The 25,305-nt window shown below is 36.3% G+C and overlaps 1 pseudogene; it reads left to right on the forward strand.

Moving 5' to 3' along the window:
• The first annotated feature begins 6,516 nt into the window (after positions 1–6,516).
• Positions 6,517–6,962, forward strand: LOC119506439 (annotated as a pseudogene).
• Positions 6,963–25,305: the final 18,343 nt, after the last annotated feature.

Below are 25,305 nucleotides of genomic sequence, written 5' to 3' on the forward strand. Positions count from 1 at the left end.
ATGAGCTAAATGCCCAGGAGTATGATTGGTAGGTTTTATGGTAGTGTGTGGTTATTATTTTAAAACACTGTCAAATGTGTTTCCAAAATGACTAGATTGTTTCACATACTCAGCAACAATGTATGAGAGATCCAGTTTCACTGCGTTCTTGACAGTATTTACTATTGACACTATTTTTTATGTTTTCTTGTTCTGATAAGTATATAGTGGTGTGTCATCATGATCTTAATTTGCATTTCCCTAGTGGCTAATGATGTTGGATATTTTTATGGGCATTAATTGTCATCCTTATACCTTCTTTGATGAAATGTCTCATCTTGCCTTTTGCCCTTGATTTTTCACTATAAAGTTATTTTTTTTTCTTTCATAAGATTCTTTCTCAGAAGGATTTTAATATTGATTCATTTTCTTTAATAGATTTTGGGCTACTCAGATTTTCTACTTCTCACTGAGTGAGTTTTGGTAGCTTCCGTCTTTCAAGTAATTGGTCCTTTTCATTGAAATCATAGAGTTATTCATGGTATTCCCTTGTTTTCCTTTTTAATGTGAATGTGATCAGTGATGATGAGCCCTTTTTAATTTCTGATGTTTTCTGTTTTTTCTCTCTCCTTATCTGTCACATGACTGAAGGTTTATCAAACTTATTAATGTTTTTAAAAACTAGCTTTTAGTTCCATTGATTTTCTCTATTGTTTCCAGTTTTTAATTTCTTTGATTTCTGTTCTAATTTTTATTATTTACATTTTTCTGTTTGCTTTAGGTTTAATTTTCTCTTTCTAGTTTCCTAAGGTGGAATCTTAGGTTATTGAGTTTAAATCCTTCTTCTTTTCAAATGCATGAATTTAAGATTTTACATTTCCTTCTAAGCACTGATTTAGTTTCATCCCCCTAATTTTGATATGTTGTATTCAAATTTCTATTTAGTTAAAAATGATTTTTAATTTCTCTTGGAAACTTTTCCTTGGCCCGTGTGTTATCTAAAAATGTGTTATTAAATTTACAAATACTTAGATTTTTTTCAGTTATCTTTCTGTTATTGATTACTAGTTTAATTCCATTGTGATCTATGAATATACCTAACAGAGTTTTTAATTTTCAGAATTGGTTAAGTTCTGCTTTATGGCTCAGAATGCAGTCTAAATTGGTGAGTTTTCTATTTGAGCTTGAGTGGAATGTGCATTCAATTTTTGTCTGATGGAATATTCCGTAAATGCCAGTTAGGTCGAGTTGGTTGACAGTGCTGTTCAAGTCATCTATTTCCTAACTTACTTTCTACCTGCTTAATCTATCAATTACTCTAAAGAAAAGGGTGTTTGAATCTCTAATAATGGATTTATCTTTTTCTCCCTTCAGTTCTATCAGTTTTTGCTCATGTGTATTAACTGCTCATTGCTAAATGTGCATGTTGAGGATCATTATATCTTCTTAAAGACTGCACCCATGTGCCTTCCACTGGCACCCAAAGGGGTGTGTTAAGAGGGTGGGAGAAGTGATCTTGTCATCATGGATGGTGGTGCATTTCTGATTTTCTACTGGTTTTCTTATTATATTAACAAGCTGGGGGTGGGAGGGGAGCCTTGTTAATAACGGTTAGGTGTCAGAAATTGGGAGGGAGGGTGCTGTTACTGCCCTAGCAAGTATGAAATCTCCTACTGCCTACTTGGCCTTCTCTGACACTGCCTTGATGGGGTGTTCAGACACCTTATTACACCTTGTCTGGGGTGGCGGTCTAGGCTTCCCACTCTGCCTTTGTTAGTAAAGGTGGGGTAGGGCTGGTTGCAGATTTTTTCTGTGGTATTTGCCTGGAGTAGAGCAGTTATTGTCTAAAAGTTGACTGTTTTGTTAGGCTGTCCATTTCCTGATTGTTTGGCATTTCTTAGGAATTATTTTTTGTCTTCAACCCTTGATGCTTCCAAGCTGCCATCTTATTCATTAGCAAGTTGGAGATATATGAGACAAAAACAAAACCCGGGGAGTGCACCACCTTGTTGTTCTTGGGCTCAGAGGTGCCTACTTGCCTGCCTTTTGCTCCCCTTCTTTCAGGGCCTTCTTAAATTTGTTTCATCCAGGGTTTTAGTTGTACTTAGCAAGAGGACTAGGGAAAGGTATTTCTGCCACACTTTTCCAGAAGTGTATGTCCCCCAAAGTCATTGTTAAATACTGGCTTGTCATATTGATTATGAAGAGAGTATCCCAGACACATGACAGAGCTTGAGTGAGGAGTAGGTGAGCTGGAAGCCTGCTGGGGAGCCTGTTCCACAATAGATGCAAAAGTATCATGGAACAAATTGACAAAATATAAACTGGTCCCATTCCTGCACAATAATGTGATTAGCAGTTTTAAGAACACTGTACCAGAAATTGCTGTAAATCAATGTTCTTTCATTTTATCTTTCTCCTCCCAGTAGATGTTAAATTCCAAGAAAGGAGAAACTTTGTCAGCACTATTTCTGGCTGGCTTTCTAGGGGTCCAATAAATATTGGATTAATAAAATCTGTACAATTCTAGCTGGTAGTATAATTATTCATTCTAATTCAAATAAAGAAACAAACTCTAAAGCTGGAACAATTTGAGAAAAAGAATAATTAAAACAGGTTATGGATTATATCCCAAAGAATAAAATAAGTGTCCATGTGGTAGACATAATAATGCCACCACCCAAAAAATAGCCATGTGCTCCTCTCTAGAAAGTGTGAATATATTACCTTACATGAGGAAAGAAACTTGGTAGATGTGATTAAGTTAAGAATCTTGAGATGGGGATAGTATCCTAGATTTTATGAGTGGGCACAAAATAAACACAGAGGCCCATATAAGAAGGAGACAGGAGAATCAGTGTCAGATAAAGAGATGTAATGATAGATGAAAGTAGAGGTTAGAATGATTTGATTGCTGGAAGGGGTCCATGAACCACAGAATATGGGCAGCCTTTAGAAGCTGGGAAATGGCAAGGAAAAAATTCTCCCCAAGAGCCTCCTAAAGAAATGCCTTGATTTTAGCCCAGTGAGACTTCTGACCTACAAAAATGTGAGAAAATACATTTGTAATGTTTTAAGCCATTAAACTGATTGTAATTTGTTATCACAGCACTAGACAACTAATACAATCCATGAATCCAAATTGATATATAAATAAATGAATAAAAAATTAAATGGCAGGGAGTAGACAGATCTCCCATACTGAGGAATCCAAATAGATTCCTTAAGTGTGGGCTGCACATAGTGACTTAATTTCAGAGATTTCAGTGTAGAAAGGGAGAGAAAAGAGAGTAACTTTGCAGGAAAGAAACCCAACAAACACTTCCTCAAGTCATGTGATCAAGGTTGATATCAACAGTGATGAGTCTTATAAGTCATATTGACAGTATGTGCCCTTGATAAATGTAAAGAAAATAGTCCTGTTCCCCAAAACACATAACCTCAATCTGATCACGACAAAAACTTCAGATAACTCCCCATTTGGGTACATTCTACAAAGCACTTTACTGGTACTCCTAAAAACCATGATCATTAAAGCAAAGAAAGTCTGTGGAACTGTTACAGCCATGAGGAGCCTAAGGAGACACAACAACCAAATATACTGTGATAGTCTGGATGTGATTCTGGAACAGGAAAAGGACATTAAATAAAAATTAAGGAAATCCAAATAAAATATAGACTTCAGTTAATAACAATGTATCAGTATTGGCTCATTAACCATGACAAATGTACCATACCGATGTAAGATGTTAATATAAGGGAAATTGGGCATGGGAACCCTCTGTACTATTTTGCAATAATTCTGTAAACCAAAAGCTATTTAACAAAAGGTTATTTAAAAATGGAAAAGAAGCTGAGACTTAAAGGTTAAGTAAATTATTCAGTGCTACACTAAGAATAAAATAGACCTGGGATTTGAATGCAAGATTCAAACTCCAGAGCCTCTGAACCTTAACCAGGGTTCAATAGGACACATTTAATGGACTGCGTGGTTCTGAGACTCTCACAGAGTTTCAACCAACTGAATTCTAAAAACAACTAGTACTACATGGCATAGACATGTTTACCAGATGGCAGTGATTTTTAAAACCATCTATGGTTTAAACCCTTCAATGTGCATCCAAAAAAGTTGTCTGGTTAAGAAAACTAAACATGCACACACACACATATTCACAGACCAACTACCAAAAATATCAAAATGTGAGTGAAAAAGAGCAATGTTTTGAAGAATTCTTTTTGTAGCAGATTTAATCTGTTTCTATGAGGGAACACAGTTTAGAAGTGAATACATCTCTGTTTTTCACTTGAATTAGTAGACAATCTTGTCATTCTCACTTAATAAATGTTGAACAAGTATTTAAAGAATATTGGCTAATTATTCTAAAGTGTTAGCTGCCCCAGGCACCAAATCATTATTCTGCCCAGGGTTTTCATTTGTTTTGTTCTACTCTGGCTTCAGGCCAACTTCTGTAGTGCTAAATTTTATCAGTGCTCTTCTTCTCCACACACTAAACAAGTTTAGACCTTTCTTCCTTTCTCTTTTCTTTCTCCTCCATCCCTCCCTTTCTCCCCATTAAATTACACACACACACACACACACACACACACACACATCTTTCACATACTCCCCTTATTAAAATCTGCTGTCAGCAAACTCTAGCAATAGAAAGGCTCTCATAAACAATTAACACTAGGGTGTAAATAGCTGACAAAGCTTGAAATGTGATAAGTAGACTGAAATATTTGCATATTAATAAAGAACAGCTTATTAACCGCAAAGACCAAAGCTTTAATTAAGGAATTTTAGTAAGAGAAAAATAGGGAGAATTTTGGAAGCTGTCTGGACTTCCCTCTAGTTCTGTTCAATTCAACTATTATTGATTGAGCAACAAATACATGACAGTCTTTGAGAATTCAGAAATAAAAAAAGACACAGACCCAGACCCCCAGGAGCTCACAATCTAATGGCAGCAGTAACTATAGAAGAACGTAATAATTGCATGAAAGAGGAGAGAAGCCCAGGGGGCTGGAAAAGAATGGTGAAAACGCCATAGTCAGCCTTAAAAATAGGAGAAATCTTCCCAGAGAAGGGAATATCTGCAAAACGAATATCAGTCAGCAAAAAAGACTAGAATAGGAAAGGGGAAGAGAGGTGGGGAGTGACCCTGGCATTCCTGGAGTAAAACCCACTTGATGCATTAATGTATTTCATATGATATCATATATATATATCATATCATATTATATCATATATTATTGAATTGGATTTGCTAAAATATTATGTGATTCTTTTCATCTGTGTGCATGTGGGAGATATTGGCCTGTAACTTTTTTCTCTTAATATTTCTGTCTAGTTTTGGTATCAGAGTAATACTGGCCTCCTGCCATCTTTAAATTATCACATCTTTAACCTATCATAGCCTACCTTCAAGTGATATTATACTACTTCACATACCATCTTCAGGATTATAGTAAGAATCAGATGCATGAATATTTGTAAAATATTTAGAACAGTATCTGATTTATAGTAAGTGCTATTTGTTTGTTAATATTTAAATAAATTTTTAATTGTTTGCCTTTCCTCAATAGAGTATAAGCTTCAGGAAGAAGTTATCTTTATCTGTTTTGTTTCATGTTACTTCTTCCCAAGTGCCTATAACAGTTTGTTTAATAATTAATGGTTTTGTTTCAAAGACATTGATTGGGCCAAAATGCTGAAGTAATGATATATTTCATAATCCCATTATTGTGATTCTTATGATCACCTATCACATAGTGATGGGGTGAAAATTATCCTAGCTCTGTTTCCAACCTGAGAAACGACGTGTTTGGGAAAACTTAAAGCTGTGGAAACACTTACTCTGTAAAAGAGAAGAAGTTCTTTTTCTTCATGTGTTTCTCCTTGGGCTTACCTTTCCTGAGATTTAGCTTCCCTTATCTTCAGATAAAGAAATAAAAGCATAGGCCTTTAGCAAGGGAACTTGCATTTGTCTAATGACTAAGTCTTCCTACTATAAGGCAGAAGGGCCCTTGTATTATCAAGTGGCTAATCTAGCAGCCCGTAGTTCTAGGGATTTATAGAAGATTAGTTTTTCTTATCCTTTCCTCTCTCCCTCCCTCTCCAATCCCCACCAACCCTTCAAGTCTACAAACAAATATTTATTAAGTATTACCTGAAATAAGTGTTGCAGGAGTTAAAGAGATAAACTTACTTCTGAAGAGTGATGCAGTTCATGCCTTAGATTGACCAGAACCAGTCAATTACCAAAAATCATTCAAGCAATATCTAGTAAGAATGATCTACTTATTCCCTGCTGATGGACACAAAGCCAAGAGATTGGTATCACAGATCCTTCTGAAGTCCAGTTCTCAACAAATCATTTTTAATAAAAAGCAGAGGAAAGATCTTCCAGCTGTCACCTTGTATCCCTGAAAGTGTGTGCCTGGCCTTAGCTGGTCAGCTTGAGACCCCCTGAGTCCCAACCCTAGTCGCCCACCCAGCCTCATTTCTGCTTCTATAAAATGAAAGAAACTATCATGAACCAGAAGAAACTCACCAAACTGTGCATTGATGGGAAAGGAACTGCTCACAGAAAGAAGGTGGTTCATAGAACAGCTAAAGCAGATGATAAAAAACTTCAATTCTCCTTAAGGAAATCAGGGATAAACAATATCTCTTATATTGAAGAGGTTAATATTTACAAACCAAGGAACAGTGGTCCACTTGAACAACTCTGAAGTTCAGGCATCTCTGGCAGCAAACACTGTCACCATTACAGGCCATGCTGAGACCAAGCAGCTGACAAAAGTATTGCTCAGCATCTTAAACTGGCTTGGTGCAGACAGTTTAACTAACTTAAGGAGCTCTGCCCAAGCAATCTGTGGATGGAAAAGCACTACTTGCTACTGGAGAGCAGGAGGATGACAAAGTTCCAGATCTTGTGGAGAGTTTTGATGAGGCTTCCAAGAATGAGGCAAACTGAATAGAGTCAACTTCTGAAGAAGATAGAACTTGACGTTACTTGGAGTGGCTATTTTATATTATGACTGCCTTTTTTTTAAAAAAATTCAGTTTTATTGAAATATATTCACATACCATACAATCATCCATGGTATACAATCAACTGTTCACAGTATGATCATATAGTTATGCATTCATCACCACAATCTATTTCTGAACATTTTCCTTACATCAGAAAGAGTCAGAATAAGAATAAAAAACAAAAGTAAAAAAAGAACACCCAAACCATCCCCCCATCCCACCCTATTTGTCATTTAGTTTTTATCCCCATTTTTCTACTCATCCGTCCATACACTAGATAAAGGGGGTGTGATCCACAAGGTCTTCACAATCACACTGTCACCCCCTGTAATCTACATTATTATATAATTGTCTTCAGGAGTCCAGACTGCTGGGTTGGAGTTTGGTAGTTTCAGGTATTTACTTTTATCTATTCCAATACAGTAAACCCTAAGAGGTGTTATCTACATAGTGCATAAGAATGTCCACCAGAGTGACCTCTCGACTCCACTGAAATCTCTCAGCCACTGAAACTATTTTGTCTCATTTTGCATCCCTCTTTTGGTCAAGAAGATATTCTCAATCCCACAATGCTGGGTCCACATTCATCCCCAGGAGTCATATCCTGCATTGCCAGGGAGATTTACACCCCTGGAAGTCGGGTCCCACATAGAGGGGAGGGCAGCGAGTTCACCTGCCAAGGTGACTCAGTTAGAGAGAGAGAGAGGGCCACATCTGAGCAACAAAGAGGTACTCAGGGGAAGACTCTTAGGCACAATTATGTACAAGTTTAGCCTCTCCTTTGCAGTAACAAGCTTCATAAGGGCAAGTCCCACAATCAAGGACTCAGCAAATCAAACTGCCAGTCCCAATGTTTTTGACAACATCAACACCAGTCCAGGTGAGGAAGGCCAACACTTCTGCACCTTCCCCCAGCTCCTTGGGGTGGGGGGGGGGGGGAGGCTGTAAATATATTTTTTTATTCTCTGCCCAAATTACTTTTGGATGTGTCATTATTTCACTCCAATCTATACTAACCTACTGTATCTCACTTCCTATTCAAAGTTCCATGTAATTGTGGTGTTTGAACAAACCGACTATAGAGTTATACTGTTTAGAAAATATAGATCCTGCACCAGATAGACATCTCTTCCTTTGGTCTTACATGGAAGTTGAAGTTTTAAAACACAGTCAGTTTCGACCTTTACCCTTTGGCCTGGTTTGTCCTAATCTTAACCAGACCTGCTTCATTCATATCACTAATTGAAGTCTGGGCTCTGTTTCAGCTTTTTCTTAACAGTTGCTGTATGCACTGATACTGACATTCATATCTGCCGAGCTCTAGTTCTGAGTTTCAGGTGTATGACTGCTTTTTAAAGTTATTTTTTTTATGGATCTAAAATCTAGATTTCTAATATTTTTAAGCTCAAGCTTCTTGGACACTGCAGCTCTTTTCAGTTTTTGCTTATACACAATTTCATTCCTTGCAGCTAATTAAGTTGAAGAAGCCTGGGAATAAAGTTTGAAAACAAATAATAAAGTGATTTGCTTAGTGGGAAAAAAAAAAAAAAAAGCAGAGGGAAAAAAGTCCCAAGGCAATTATTATAGCTTACTTTATAAGTGAAGGAAATAATAGATGGTAAATTATAAGTTCAGACATTCTTGTAGTTCAACGATTAGTCATTTTAAAAACTGTTGGAGTCCAAATATAGTTAACTGATGGGAGATTGTCAGCTCACTCTATTTTACTTTTAATCTGGCAACTTGGGACTCTTTCCAGAGTTCTCATATATTTAGGAATATTACACAGAGGTAACAATGAGAGTATGTTCTATAAACACTTAGAACTGCCAAGGGGGTCAAATAGGTGAGTTTAGTACTCACTCAAAATTTTTTAATTGTTTTTATCATAGTGTCATAGTAAATCTGTCCAGGTGTGTGTGTGTGTGTCTGTGTGTGTGTTTTATGGTGTTTTAAATCAATTATCACTACCAAATATTTTTTAAACAATGTTATTTTTTCATCACTCATCTCTCAGAATCCATAAACTAAATATGGAAATTATGACCTATGACCTCATGATATCTTACTTTCTGTTCTGCCAGCATCCTGTATTTAGAACATTAGTCTCCTTCATGTTAGTGCCACCTTTGTAAGCCAAGACTTCCATTAGGTCAAGATTAATGTAATTAGTGAGCATTCTGTGCCTGTGTTTACCACCACCCTCCATCATTTGTACTCCCTCTTTGTGATCTGTCATTATGACACAGTTGCCTTTGAGATCATGGATGTTGAGCCAAGTTTAGAAATCCTGTCACAGGCTTGATTTCCCTTCTTTTTTCCACCTCACTCCTCAGCCTCCTCCCCCAGGGTGGCATTTATGCTCGTGACATTGATTAAATTAACAAATGCTGTTTTAAGGACGTCTTAGAATAGGAAAATAGCACTTATTTAAAAGTTGTATGCATTGGTCTTAATTTACTCTGCTTCCTGATTGTTCTTAAATCCTTCCTGTCACATTGTTGGACACACTAATAAGAAGAGCAGTTACTTCATTCCAAAATAAGTCTGACTAATTAGAAAGTTTACAAGATTAATTACAAGGAATTTTGCAAAACAGAACTTGTTCTAGAAATGATCAAGTTCTTGGTAACATAAATATATTAGCTTGAATTATAATCTATTGTGAGCTTAATGCTACTTTTTCAACTTCTCTACTTTAGTATCAGTGGGAATAAACTCCACTTTAAAAAGCAGTAAATTAGACAGTAGCTATACACTGTTGAACTAATTATTTGATCCAATTTGATACATTAGAGTTAACACATTCTGAAAGTGATGCATAATGTATGGAAATTCATACAAAGTCATACAAATGAGTTTGCAAAAAAAAAAATTCTTCTTGGAAACAAATAAGCAATCTCATATCTTTGCTCTTTTCCAGTCTTTCTCAATTCATCTCTTCCCCTGCCTTTTTTTTTTTTTCCACATCAGAAGGTTAATGTAGAAATTATGTCTGCTTTTGTCAAAATGGAAGAATCCAGACTAGGCAACAAGCCCTCCTGAAATACTCCCAGGAACTCCTGATTTCTGGATATAGTTATTTCTCTTGCAGAACCCAGATGTTGAGATAATAAAAGGGAAAGTGAAAGTAGAACACAGTGACTGTGTCAATCCTTACATTTTTCCCTCATTTCCTGCTTACTTTCTCACTTGCTTTCCCATTTTCTATAAAACCTCCTGGAATTGGATCTTATTTAGGAAGCTAACCCATGTATAGATTCAGAGTAAAATAAAGGAAATCCAATTAATTAACCTGAGGCATCCCTGTCTCATGTTATCCATCCCTGCCTCTTTCAGGCAGGTTCTTATCATTCTATGAACCCCAGTCTTTTTCACTTTCTTTCTCATCCACTTACCTAAAATCCCAATGTGAATTTAGAGTAAGACACAGTACAACACTTAAACTTATACTATCTTGTGAAGTTACCTAATTAATTCATGGTTAAATGTCCCACTGCTCCAACTGGAATAAAGCTCACTGAGAGAAGTTTATGTTGTCCATAGTGCCTTATGGTACAAGTAATTAAAATATGTGTTTGATTGATTAAAAGAAATGGAAGGAGGTCCATTGGATCTAACAAAGCCATGGATAAAATATGTTCTATTTTTCCATCTTCTGTCCTTATAAGTACTGCTTGGACGTTATGAAGTAAGGAACTTACCATGGGAAGTCGAGTGCACAAGTGAGGTGTGGCCAATCACAAAACTTGGGTATCTTTATGGAAGAAAATACATTGCAATGGAGTTCTTTTGCAGGCTCTAGACATTCAAATTCACATAAGAGTAGGAAGGAAAAAAATGTATGGTGGTGAGAAGTAAATCAAGTTGTTGATTTTGAAATAACTCTTCATGTTGTAAAATATCTCCCATGGTTTTACTTATGTATTATATTAAACCTACCAGTCTCAAGTGTGCCTTAGGCTTTAGACTGGAAAGCAATGAAATGAAAACTCACTAATAACAAATTTTCCTCTAACCCACTGTAGGTAAAAGCACATGATAGGGTTTAGGCTATCAACACTGTAATTATACCATTGATAACATAATGGTGCATTTTCCAGTCTGATTACACTGTCTGCTAGGACTCTGACCAGATTTTCTTAGTGCCATGCATTACAGATCAATTAACTGTTCAGAATAAAGGGCCTAACAGCCCTTTAATGAAGAGCCAAGGATAAAAATTCCTTAAAAACACTATTTTCAGATACTAACACATTAATAATTACTGTAAAATTAGAGGCTTGTCTCTTTAGGCTAAAAATAGGAGGAAATAAGGTCCACAGATTATGTACATTTTTGTTTGAAATATGAGAGGATGTAACAATTTTTTTTTTTAATTTTCATCTGCCTTTCATTACACAAGAGATAATTATATTTCATGTAGGCTTTCACCAATTCTGTGTGCATAATTTCATACTGGTTTTCTTTTTCCTGCAATTTTTTTTTGTCTCAGGCTGTCCAAATAGGTGTGAAATTATGTATCACATCTAATAAAAGACTGATGATGCCTATATACACTATTTTGCCTAGTTAATATCAATTTCTCCTAGATTTGCACTTCTATTAGCTAACCAGACTAACAAAGATTGCCTTATAAAATCAGGGAAACATACTTCCTAATCTTTCAAAAGGCAAATTTCTGGTAAAACAAAGAATGAAATCAAAATAAAGTTGCTCTTTCTATGAGCCTATGAGATATTGGACCACACGTAGAACCACATTGTGTAGCTCAATCCACTTCTCCTCTGTTACAACTAAAAGGCATTTATTTCATTCTATCATTCATCTTTCCCTTTTCTCCCAAACTCTTTTACTCAATTTGCATATATATTGGCATGAATACTTAGTTTCCCTTCAAACCATATTAAATATTATTAAGATATTCCTCAGTTTTATACCTCAGTCACAGGAAACTATCCATAGATTAAAACCATCATATGTGTATATATGCTATGTATTGCTGTAACTAATTGATGTATTTGTTATTTTTAAAGATAGTTTGGGTGATGATAATTAAGTTCTGATTTTTGGGTCTTAGTTGTGGGTTCTTTATGTGTCCATATTTGCTATTAAGGCAGTGAAGAATATCAGGAAACTGAGACAGGAAAACCTCTGTCTTCTTTACTCTGAATTACATGCCTTTTTTCTGATAAACTCCAGTTCAAACCTCTCCAAAGCTAGCTGATTATCAGTATCAGCTCTTAGTTTTCAAACTATCGATTTTTAGTTCTTTCCCTGGAACTTCTGATTCAGTGAGTTTTGAATGATGCTTGTAATTATCTTTTCAGAAATAATTCTGACTGAGGGCCAAAACTGTGTTAGATTTGTTCAATATGATATTCTTTGGGTCTAGTCACAGTACTTGGCATGCTATTTTTTCAATAAATATTTGAATAATAAATTAATGAATTAGAAATCATCATATTTACTCACTCAGAAAACTTTTTGGCCTACTGTTTTTCCAGTGATTTAAAAATTAAGCAGGGTACAAAAAGGAATATGACCAATTATTTGACCTTAAGCAGCTACCCACATTAATTGATAAGCAACAACTAAAGGTAGCATTTCACTAACTATCAAAATACAGTCTGATGGTGCTACATTTGTTCAGAGAATAAAAAAACAGACAGGATAGAAAAGGTATACTCATTCAATTAGCTTATCATTATTGAGTAACTACTATTTATGAAACTAATTCTGGGGAATCAGTAATGAAGAAGACATTTATCTAGAATTTCTTAGGCTATTATAAGATAAACATTTAAATATATAACCAATGTGATGGCTTCAGTAAGATTTTATGGGAACTCAGAGAAGGGGGAGATTATTAATGCTGGAGCCATGTACTGGTGGTCAAGGAAGGTGTCATAGTAGAGGCAACGCTAGAGATGAATTATATTCTTCTGAGAGACACCAGGTTACTTGTGTTTCAATATTTCTAGTACTTAGATACTAACATACGATATACAAACAAAAACCTTCCCCACTGTGAAGTTGGAGGAATCCCAAAATGACTTAGATCACTTAATCATCAATCCTACAATTAGAGATTTAGAAATGTCAGGTGTAGGGACCTAATAAACCAAACTTGTTCACATAAATACATTGTGCATCACCTCTAAAGACCACTTGAAACAGTTTCAAATCAGTTGCCAGCAAGGTCATTCCATTTGTAAAGAAAATTATGATGTGAAGTTTAAGGTTGTATGTTAACATAAGCCCTTGTTAATTTAGAAAGGTCACACATTATTCTTGTCAGTGAATTATGTGACCATCAATAATTATGACCAGACTGATATAATTTAACTTAATATATATTGATGTGTGTATGTGTGTATGTATAAGTGCAATTACTTGTCACACCTAAAAGCAGTCATTTCAGGTAAACAAAAGAATCAATCTTTCTGGTTTTAGTTATTGTTGTGGCATATACTTTTAGGATCTTTTTTTAAAGCATTTAACCAATTATTCTAAAAATCCAAACATTAAAAACTTGTCAATCAATCTAGCATGCAGGATGGATTTCATATTTTACGTGGGGTAATATACATACACCTTGAAAAAGTATAATGTTGGTTGGAGGCTAGGTGAGCCTGCCTCTAAAGTGGAAATATTTACAAAATGAAGTCCATTATGAAGGAAACAATATAGTGGAAAAGGAGAATACTCTATTGAATAATAATGCATTTTTTTCTAAGTTAACATGTCAGTTATATTTTTGTAGTCTGTACTCCTCAAGACTGTTTGCCCTGTCTTGAATGAAGAAGCAGAATATTTACTTAGAACATTTTAGCTATCTGATTAGATAGCAGAAAGGAATTAGAGTAAGATATGAATGCTTAACATGGACAAGGTTATCAAGAGAGTCCCTTTAATCTTTCCCTCAATATTTTGAGAATAAGATTGACTAGTGCATTGGGCATATAACAGAGAGATAGATAGTGATGGCATAGGTGAGTGATATTACAGTGGTTGTAAATGCAGCCCAGAGGGTTCACATTTCATTCTCTAGGTAAATGAGAAGTGACTGAATGTTAACTGATCAGGGAAGTGATATGCCCAAAGCTGGGCTTTGGTTGTATTATTATTTTATTAAGACAATAATAATGGCACTAAATATCTTTTCCTAATTTTATCTGATTCAAATAGGATCTCTAAAATTCAAATCTGTAGAAGCCTATTGCTAAATGTACTAATAGAACAATAAAAACTACCCTATAAATTGTTTTATGCTTTTCCTGAGTAAATTGACATTTCCTAGAATTTTAGATTGATTTATTTTTATTATAAGAATGACTCAAGTTATTTAGGACAAAGAATAGTAGGCTTATACTAAAGGAAAAGAGAGACTTAAATGTGAAACACTTTGAAGCTGAAAAAATGTAACGATGGTATTCAGTAATGATGCTTTGATCTGACTTTCAATATTTGTTATGGGCATGCACTGATTTTATTTCTAAATAGAGACTATTTTTGTTCCTATAAAATACAACCTTGCAATAACAGGAATTACAGAGGCAATAATGGGGAAATGAAATTCACACTTCGCAGTACAGTCATTATGCTTCCTACAAACATACAACCCCCGAATATAAATTTTGCATCTCTTGACATGAGAGTTGGGTGTGTACATCCAAAGCGTACTACTGATGTGCTATGAAATAATCTGGGAAATTAATCCATCTGCACAATTGCTTAAAAAATCAATATTTGCTTGACTTTTCAAACATAAGCATGGGTAGAAAAATGGAAGCAGAGCATTATCATTTTACTTTCAAATTAAAGCTAGAGAGAAAATGACTTTAGTTAATTGTGGCACTCTGGGGCCATATTTGAAACAGTGTGGTCAACAGGGAGGACAACTCTGGCTCTCACTAAAATAAAGAAATTATGTAAAAGTCCTTTGGCTCAAAATAATCAGGGTTAGATGGACAGTAATAGCTGTTGTTCCTTCAGGAAATGTCTTCAGTTCTCTTGCATGTCATGCTATGGATGGCAGGATGTATGGTGCGGAGACAACTTACATTAGAAACATTACTCAGGAGGTAAGGGAAATGCCTGGTCTAATTATCAACACTAAGAAGGACAGGGATCCATTTCCACATTTGAAGCCACAAAAAGACAATGGCAAAGTTAATTAACCATAACTTCCTCAATCTGTATAGCCTTTCATCTAAATAAAGAAAGAAAAGTTGGCAGGAAAGAAAAATGCAATGGGCTTTGTATGATGTAGTATAAAAATATCTGAAATTTTAAACATGGATCCATTTTGTCTCTTCTTAGAGGGGGTGGGGAGAAAAAGAGAAAAAGAGATTCTTAACATCCATTCCTGTATTAGTCAGCGTTCTCTAGTGAAACAGAAACCACAGGATACACACACACACACATACACACACACACATATATATACAAAATGAGAATTTTTATAGGAATTGGCTCACACACTACAGGGATGGGCAAGTCCAGATTCCGTAGGGCAGGCTGCAAGCTGGGAACTCCAATGAAGGTTTTCAACGAATTCCCCAGGAGAAGCTGGCTGGCTGAAGTAGCGATGGAAATTCTCCCTCATGACTGCTGAGAACATCACTTCTCCTTTAAAACCTTCAACCAATTGGATGAGACTTCTCTCATTGTTGAAGGTAGGCCCCTCAGTTGATTGTAGATGTAATCAGCCATAGATGCAATCAACTTACTGATGATTTAAGTCCATGAAATATCCTCACAACAACAAGCAGCCAGTGCTCACTTGACCAACAGCTGGACACCATAACCTGGCCAAGCTGACACATGAACTTAACTTCTACTGCTCATGACTGATTTAAGTGTATGGAATTCACATGAACACCCACCCCTGTATTTGACACCAATACTTTGACTCTGGGAGTTTCCGACATAAATGGGGGACTCATGATAAACAACTTTAATTTTGTAATGTCAGACTCAGTCTCTTTTATTTAAAAATTGATTAGATATGAATCAATCATTAAGATATATCTGAGAGATCAAATATTTTAATGCAACACATTAATGAAATGCAATGTATAATAAAAATAGCTCATCTATCAGCAGTTGATAACATGGAAAAGACACTGGAAGTGAATATGCAGATAAATTTCATTAATCATGATTCTAAATAAACATTCTGAACTACAGAGAAATGCAAGAAATTCACTGTTTTCCTACAATAATAGCAAAAACAAAGCAAAACGAAAAGCACTACATTAAACAAATAATCCTCCACATTGAAAAACCATAAAGGGGAAGGGAAGCTTGTTAGAAAGGGCTGTATTGGAAGTGCAGCCCTGTAACATTCATAATGACATTTTTTCCAGAAATGTAGTGAATTTGCTGAAAGGATGCCTTCAGCTCACTAGAACAACATTATTTTAAGAGTTCAGTTGAGTCCAATAATGTTAATATTGATGGTAACAGGCACACACTGCCTTTGACAGTATTGTTCTGTACTTTTCTTTCAACCGTAAAATATAAATTCAATTGTCCTTTTCCAGAAAACTGTCATGATCAAGAACATAGACTAGAAGCAGACTCCTTGGGTTCAAATCTTTCTAACCTTTTTATACCCTGGTTTTCTCAACAGTATAATAGGGAGAATAGCATCTTCTTCATTGTTATGAAGATAAAAGAAATTAATAAATGAAAAGGGCTTACTTAGAACAGTATTTGGCATTGGATACATGCCCAGAAGGGTCAACAATTCTTCTTAAGCCCAATATGGTAAGAGGGAAGTATATAAATCACATTGTAAAGTACTTACTCTATGACTTTGGGTAAATTTATTAATCTATTTCTTCATCTCTTAAATATGGTTTAGAACTGTGCTGTCCAATGCAATAATCACTTGACATATGTGGTTACTAGCACTTGAAATGTGGCTAATCTGAATTGAGACATGCTGTAAACATAAAATGCAGACCAAATTTTGAAGACTTAGTACCAAAAAAAGGAACGTAAAATATCTCAATAACATTTTATACATATTACATGTTGAAATTATATTGTAGCTATATTAACTAATATATTAACTAAATATATTAGCTAAATATGCAATATACTAGAACTGTATGGTTGCAGACTAAAAATAAGAGGTATTAGTCACATTTTTTTCTAAATAAGGCAGGCAAATCAAGATAGATAGATGTAAGCAACCTTTATGACCATTCATATATCAGATATCCATTCTAAAATTTCAGGAAATTATGAGATGATTGTGAAATCATGAGCCCAGTCCTATAGTGAGCCATACCATATCAATCCATGAGTTTCAGTTCTACCATCTAAAATAGAGGCATGTTTATACCTTTTTAATAAATTTGATCAGCTACATTTCTTTTGGTGGAGGAGCAATTCAACACTTTTATAATGTGCTCTTTTTATTGAAAAAATTTATTGTTTACGTGAAAGTAAATTTCATTAGGAAAACTTGACTAATCTATTTGGTTTTACTTAGCAAATACTGGTCTAGAACCCTGATCTCCTAAAGCTGATTTAAAAGTTTTTACAATATAGACCCAAAATACATATATATATATATATATATATATATATATGTATTAGAAGTTCCTTACCATTTTACTAAAAGTCATTCTCTAAGTAGCTTAGCTAATATCAAGGCTGAAAGTAAATAAAAAAAAAACAGAATTAATTTGAACATGGAGGCAATACTCCTTCTTGCTCTTAAATCATTAAAATCATTAATGAACTGAATATGAGAGAGTGCTCTCTTGTTCTGTGACAAGATACAATAATCCAACTCTGGGGTGAAGCTTCAGGAGGAAAGAGGATTAATTTATTAAGAATATAGATATGAAGAGGAGGCTGCCAAACTTAGTGGATGATACTTTGGAATGCCCTTTCTCCCTTTTCAACCTGGCTAATTCCTTGACACCTCCAAACACCCAGTTCTAGCACTCATTCACACATTCAGCAAGTATTTGAGCAAGGTATTGGGACTTCTCTCTTTCCATCCCCTACCCCAATATCTGAGCCAACAGCCAGTCCTGTCAATTCTAAAATTTTAATTTTTCTATAACCCATCCCAAGTCTTTCCCCTTACCTCTAACCTAGCTTCTACCACCCTAGTCCCAATCACCATCGTTTCACATTTGCAATTTAGCTCTTTACATTGCTTCTGCATTCTATACTTACCCTTCTACATTCTCCACAAAGAAGCCACAGTTAAATCACTTAAAATGGAACTGAAATTGTTTACTCTCCTGCCTAAGACACTCCAGTGGATCCCCATCTGCCTTAGGATGAAATTTCTGTACTAACCATGCTCTGATCTCACATGATCTAGCTCTTGAAACTTCTTTAACTTGCCTTGCTATTTAAGTTTTGGCTCAACCCTCAGGGGCCTTCTCTAACCAGTTCACATACAATTACCACTCAGTCCCTGTCACAAAATTCTGCTATATTTCAATTACAGAACTTATCATAGTTCATATTTTCTAGTTTATTTATTTGATTACTGTCTGAGTGTCCCAGCTAGAATTAAACCACAAGGAAGTAAGAATCTGATATGTTTTGTTCAAGGTTGTAACTCAGTGCCTGGAATATCACCTGACACATAGCAGTTATTCAATAAATGTTGTTGAATGGAAGTCAAATGCTGCTTCAGTCTTTGGTACCATGGATATCTCTTGTACAGGATTATATCTAGAAAGATCATCTGTTACATTTATATGCTGCATTCTTATTTTCAAAGCACTTTCATAGGTATTACCTAAACTGATCATGACAACTCTCTGAAACAAATACAAACAATTGACAAATTTTGTCATTTGTAGCATGTGAATTACCCAAGTGATAATCATTTTAAATGGAGCCAGATATTCATTGTTATTGCTAATTTAGTGATCAAGGTAGGAATTAACTGCTGCCCCCTCCACCATGCCTTTACAATTGGAGCATACTGTTTTTTAGAAGTATAACCAGGAGAAATCTTTGGTTGAAAGTTGAAAGAGAATGGAAACACTGAATTCCTCAATCTCTCCATTATGCATTCACTTAAGTTGTGGCCCAGAGGAGGTAACTGATGTTTGCAAACATAAGTGACAGAGTGAGGGCTTGATTTCAGATCTCCTAATTAGTGTTCCTTCCCCATTACCAATTAACCTGTCCTATAATTTTTATATGTATATGTATATATATGCATATATATATGTACATACATATATATATTTTTAAATGATGTTCCAATTCTAATTATTTCCAAATTGCCTTCCAGGGAGTGTGTACATCAAAGCTCCTGCAAGCATCTGTAGCAGGGGGAAAAACAACCAAATAAACACCAAAAGAACCCACAAACTTGTGTATGTCAGTCTATTTGTGTGAAATGTTTGCTCCCATTTAAAAATAAACACTTTTAAAGAAAATGCAGTTTTTCATTCTCATCATGTATAGACAAATCTGTTGATTGGAATTTCCTAAATGTCTTTCTGGTTGTCTTGCTCCCTTTCATCTCCCTTGCCAAAGTAAAGGTTCTCATTCCCTTTTATCTAGAATTTTCCAGTAGCCGTCTTCATTCTAAGTCCTTCGAATTCAAGCCCAACATCATTGCAGATTCTTATTCTAAAATACCATCATTTCACTACCCTCCTTAACATATTTCAATAATTATTCAATGGCTACATGAAAAGATAAATTCCCATACATGATATATAATAACTTTTTTTTGTTTTTTTTATGTATTTTATTGAGATATAATCACATAACATACAGTCATTCAAAGTGTGCAATCAGTTGTTCACAGTATCGTCATATAATTGTGCTTTCATCACCACAGACAAACTTTGAACGTTTTCATGACTCCAAAAACTAAAATAAAAATTAAAATAAAAAAATTCCCAAATATCCCATTCACCTCCTCCCCACATTGTTCATTTACTTTTTTAAATTCAGTTTAATTGAGATATTCAAACACCCTACTAGTCATCCACAGTGTACAATGAATTATTCACAGCACCATCATACAGTTGTGCATTCATCACCAGAATCAATTTTTGAACATTTTCCTTATTCCAAAATAAAAATAAAAGCAAAAAAGAACACCTATATCTTTCCATCCGCCCCATCCTACCTATTCTTCATCTACTGTTTGTCTCCATTTTTCCACTCATCTGTTCATACACTGGATAAAGGGAGTGTGTGTCACAAGGTTTTCATAGTCACACAGTCACGTCATGCAATCTACATAGTTATACAATCATCTTCAAGAAGCAAAGAGGGGCAGAGCAAGATGGAGTGGTGAGGTGTATATTTGAGTTACTCCTCCAGGGCAGTAGGTAGAAAGCCAGGAACTGCGTGGACCAGACACCACAGAGCAATTTGACTTTGGACATACTTCGTACAACACTCATGAACATGTGGAACTGCTGAGATCAGTGAAATCTGTATGTTTTCATGGCCAGGGGACCCATGCCCCTCCCTGCCAGGCTCAGTCCCATGGGAGGAGGGGCTTTCAGCACCAGCAATGAGGAGGGAGAACTGCAGTTGCGGCTCTTATCAGAAACTCATACTACTGATCCAAACTCCAATCATAGATAGACTGAGACCAGACACCGGAGAATCTGGGAGCAGCCAGCCCAGCAGAGAGGAGATAGGGATAGGAGAAACAGCAAGAAAAATCCAAAAATAAAAGCAGAGGCTTTTTGGAGTTCTGGTGAACATAGAATGGAGAAGGGCAGAGCTCAGGCAGAGTCAAGCACATATGCAAATCCAGAAGAAAAACCAGTTTCTCTGCCCCCTGGATATTTCCTTAATGGCCCTAACTGCCTTGTCTCTTAGCATTTCAATAACCCATTAGATCTGCAAGGAGGTCCTTTCCCTTTTACTTATTTTTTTATCTTTTTCTTTTTCTAAAACAATTACTCTAAGAAGCCCAATACAGAAAGCCTCAAAGACTTGTAATTTGGGCAAGTCAAGACAAGAGAAGAACTAAGAGAGCTCTGAGACACAAGGCAATAAGTCCAGTGGCTGAGAAAACTCACTAAACAACACAACTTCCCAAGAAAAGGAGGGGTGTGTGTCCTCTCACAGCCATCTTCCTGGTGGACAGGGAACACTCCTGCCTGTCACCAGCCCCAGAGCCCAGAGCTGCCCCAGACAACCCAGTGTGATAGGAAGTGCTTCCGATAACACATGCACACACCACAAAATTGGGCATGGATATTAGCCTTCCCTGCACCCTCAGTTGGTTGTCCCAGAGTTGGGAAGGTGGAGCAGTATGAATTAACAAAGCCCCATTCAGCCATCATTTCAACAGACTGGGAGCCTCCCTACACAGCCCTGCAGCCCAGAACTGCCCTGGGGGGACGGCACTCACCTGTGACATAGCACAGTCATCCCTCAACAAATGTCCTGGGGGTGCACAGCCTGGAAGAGGGACCCACTCGCAAGTCTCAGGGTCATACACCAATACCAAGGACTTGTGGGTCAGTGGCAGAGACAAACTGTGGCAGGACTCAACTGAAGGATTAGACTATTGCAGCAGCTTTAAATCTCCAGGAACACCAGGGAGATTTGATTGTTAGAGCCACCCACCTCTCTGACTGCCCAGACACACACCCCATATACAGGGCAGGCAACACCAACTACACACACAAGCTTGGTACACCAATTGGACCCCACAATACTCACACCCCCACTCACCACAAAGACAAAGTGGGGAAGAACTGGGTTGAGGGGAATAGGTGGCTCACAGATGCCACCTGATGGTTAGAGAAAGTGTATTCCACAAAGCTGTAGATCTGACAAATTACAGAGAAGGGTTTTAATCTTAAAAGAACCCTATCAAGTTAAGCAAATGCCAAGAGGCTAAAGATAACGGAAAATTTTAAAGCATATGAAAAAACCAGATGATATGGATAACCCAAGCTCTAGCACCCAAATCAAAAGATCAGAAGAGACACAGTACTTGGAGCAATTAATCAAAGAACTAAAGATGAACAATGAGATCATGGCACAGGATATAAAGGACATGAAGAAGAGCATGGCACAGGATATAAAGGACATGAAGAAGAGCATGGCACAGGATATAAAGGACATCAAGAAGACCCTAGAAGAGCATAAAGAAGAAATTGCAAGAGTAAATAAAAAAATAGACTATCTTATGAAAATTAAAGAAACTGCTGACCAAATTACAAAGATTCTGGATACTCATAGTACAAAACTAGAGGAAGTTGAACAATGAATCAGTGACCTGGAAGATGACAGAATGGAAAATGTAAGAACAGAAGAAAGAATGGGGAAAAAAATTGAAAAAATCAAAGCAGACCTCGGGGATATGACAGATAATATAGAACATCCAAAATTAAGACTCATTTGTGTTCCAGAAGGGAAAGAGAAGGGTAAAGGTCTAGGAAGAGTATTCAAAGAAATTGTTGGGGAAAACTTCCGAAATCATCTAAACAGCGTAAATAACAAATCATAAATGCCCAGTGAACTCCAAATGGAATAAATCCAAATAAACCCACTCCAAGACATATTCTGATCACACTGTCAAATATGGAAGAGAAGGACCAAGTTCTGAAAGTGGTAAGAGAAAAGCAATTCACCACATACAAAGGAAACAGCATAAGACTAAGTAGTGACTACTCAGCAGCCACCATGGAGGCGAGAAGGCAGTGGCATGACATATTTAAAATTCTGAGAGAGAAAAATTGCCAACCAAGGATTCTATATCCAGAAAAGCTCTCCTTCAAATTTGAGGGAGAGCTTAAATTTTTCACAGTCAAACAAATGCTGAGAGAATTTGCTAACAAGAGACCTGACCTACTGGAGATACTAAAGGGAGCCATACAGACAGAGAAACAAAGAAAGGAGAGTGAGACATGGAGAAAGGTTCAGTACTAAAGACATTCAGTATGGGTACATTAAAGAACATTAATAGAGAGAGGGGAAAAAATATATGACAAACATAAACCAAAGGATAAGATGGCTGATTCAAGAAATGCCTTCATGGTTATCATGTTGAATGTAAATGGATTAAACTCCCCAATTAAAAGATATAGATTCACAGAATGGATCAAAAAAGAAATGAACCATCAATATGTTGCATACAAGAGACTCATCTTAGACACAGGGACACAAAGAAATTGAAAGTGAAAGGATGGAAAAAATATTTCATGCAAGCTACAGCCAAAAGAAAGCAGGAGTAGCAATATTGATCTCAGATAAAATAGACTTTAAATGCAAGGATATTATGAGAGACAAAAAAGGCCACTACATACTAATAAAAGGGGCAATTCAACAGGAAGAAATAACAATCATAAACATTTATGCACCCAGTCAAGGTGCCACAAAATACATGAGAGAAATACTGGCAAAACTAAAGGAAGCAATTGATGTTTCCACAATAATTGTGGGAGACTTCAACACATCACTCTCTCCTATAGAGGGATCAACGAGACAGAAGACCAATAAGGAAATTGAAAACCTAAACAATCTGATAAATGAATTGGATTTAACAGACATATATAGAACATTACATCCCAAATCCCCAGGATACATATTTCTCTCTAGTGCTCATAGAACTTTCTCCAGGATAGATCATAAGCTGGGACATAAAACAAGCTTCAATAAATTAAAAAAAAAAAATGAAATTATTCAAAGCACATTCTCTGACCACAATGGAATTCAATTAGAAGTAAATAACCTTCAGAGACTTAGAAAATTCACAAGTACTTGAGGTTAAACAACACACTCCTAAATAATCAGTGGGTTAAAAAAGAAATAGCAAGAGAAATTGCTAAATATACAGAGATGAATGAAAATGAGAACACAACATACCAAAACCTATGGGATGCAGCTAAAATGGTACGGAGGGGGAAATTTATAGCACTAAATGCATATATTAAAAAGGAAGAAAGAGCCAAAATCAAAGAACCAATGGATCAACTGAAGAAGCTAGAAAATGAACAGCAAACCAATCCTAAACCAAGTAGAAGAAAAGAAATAACAAGGATTAAAGCAGAAATAAATGGCATAGAGAACAAAAAAAAAAATAGAGAGGATAAATAACACCAAAAGTTGGTTCTTTGAGAAGATCAACAACATTGACAAGACCCTAGCTAGACTGACAAAATCTAAAGGAGAGAAAGCCCATATAAACAAAATAATGAATGAGAAAGGTGACATTACTGCAGATCCCAAAGAAATTTAAAAAATTATAAAAGGATACTATGAACAACTGTATGCCAACAAACTGGATAATGTAGAGGAAATGGACAATTTTCTGGAAGCATATAAACAGCCTGCACTGACCAGAGAAGAAACAGACCTCAACCAACCAATCACAAGCAAAGAGAGCCAATCAGTCATCAAAAACCTTCCCACAAATAAATGCCCAGAGCCAGATGGCTTCACAGGGGAATTCTACCAAACTTTCCAAAAAGAACTGACACCAATCTTACTTAAACTCTTTCAAAACACTGAAGAAAATGGAACACTACCTAACTCATTTTATGAAGCTAACATCAATCGAATACCAAAACCAGGTAAAGATGCCACAAAAAAGGAAAACTACAGGCCTATCTTCCTAATGAATATAGATGCACAAATTCTCAACAAAATACCTGCAAATAGAATCCAAAGATACATTTAAAAAATCATCCACCATGACCAAGTGAGGTTCATTCCAGGCATGCAAGGATGGTTCAACATAAGAAAATCAATAAGGTATTACAGGAGGAGGGGCAAGATGGTGGCATAGAGAGGAGTGGAAGCTAAGTAGTCCCCCTGGAACAACTACAAAAAAACAGAAACAACTAGTAAATAATCCAGAATAACTGCGGGGTGACAAACGAGACCATCCACTCATCATACACCAACCTAAATTGGGAGGAATGCCCGAGAACACAGCATAAAATCTGTAAGTAAAACCTGCGGATCCAAGTCGTGAGACCCCCTCCCCCATAGCCCGAGCTGCAAAGCCTCGTGGTGCCAGAGAGAAGCTCTCTCCCAGCAAGCGAATATAGCTCAGCCGAGCTCCAACAGGGGTTTTAAATAGGGAGTGTGAACTGCTCACTACAGGTACACATCCCCAAAAAACAGACAGAGGCTATGGGTGACGACCGACCTGGGAGAGCTGGAGGGTCGCCTTGGACTGGGTCTGAAGGGGACTATCTGTTTGTTTTTTGGCTCAGTGGAGAAAGCCCCAGTCATTTTCAGTTTCCAGGGCTGTGAAGCAGAGAAGGGTGGACACAGCACAAGCAGAGAGCGAG

This window comes from Choloepus didactylus, chromosome 11 (assembly GCF_015220235.1).
Source record: "Choloepus didactylus isolate mChoDid1 chromosome 11, mChoDid1.pri, whole genome shotgun sequence".
NCBI lineage: Eukaryota > Metazoa > Chordata > Mammalia > Pilosa > Megalonychidae > Choloepus > Choloepus didactylus.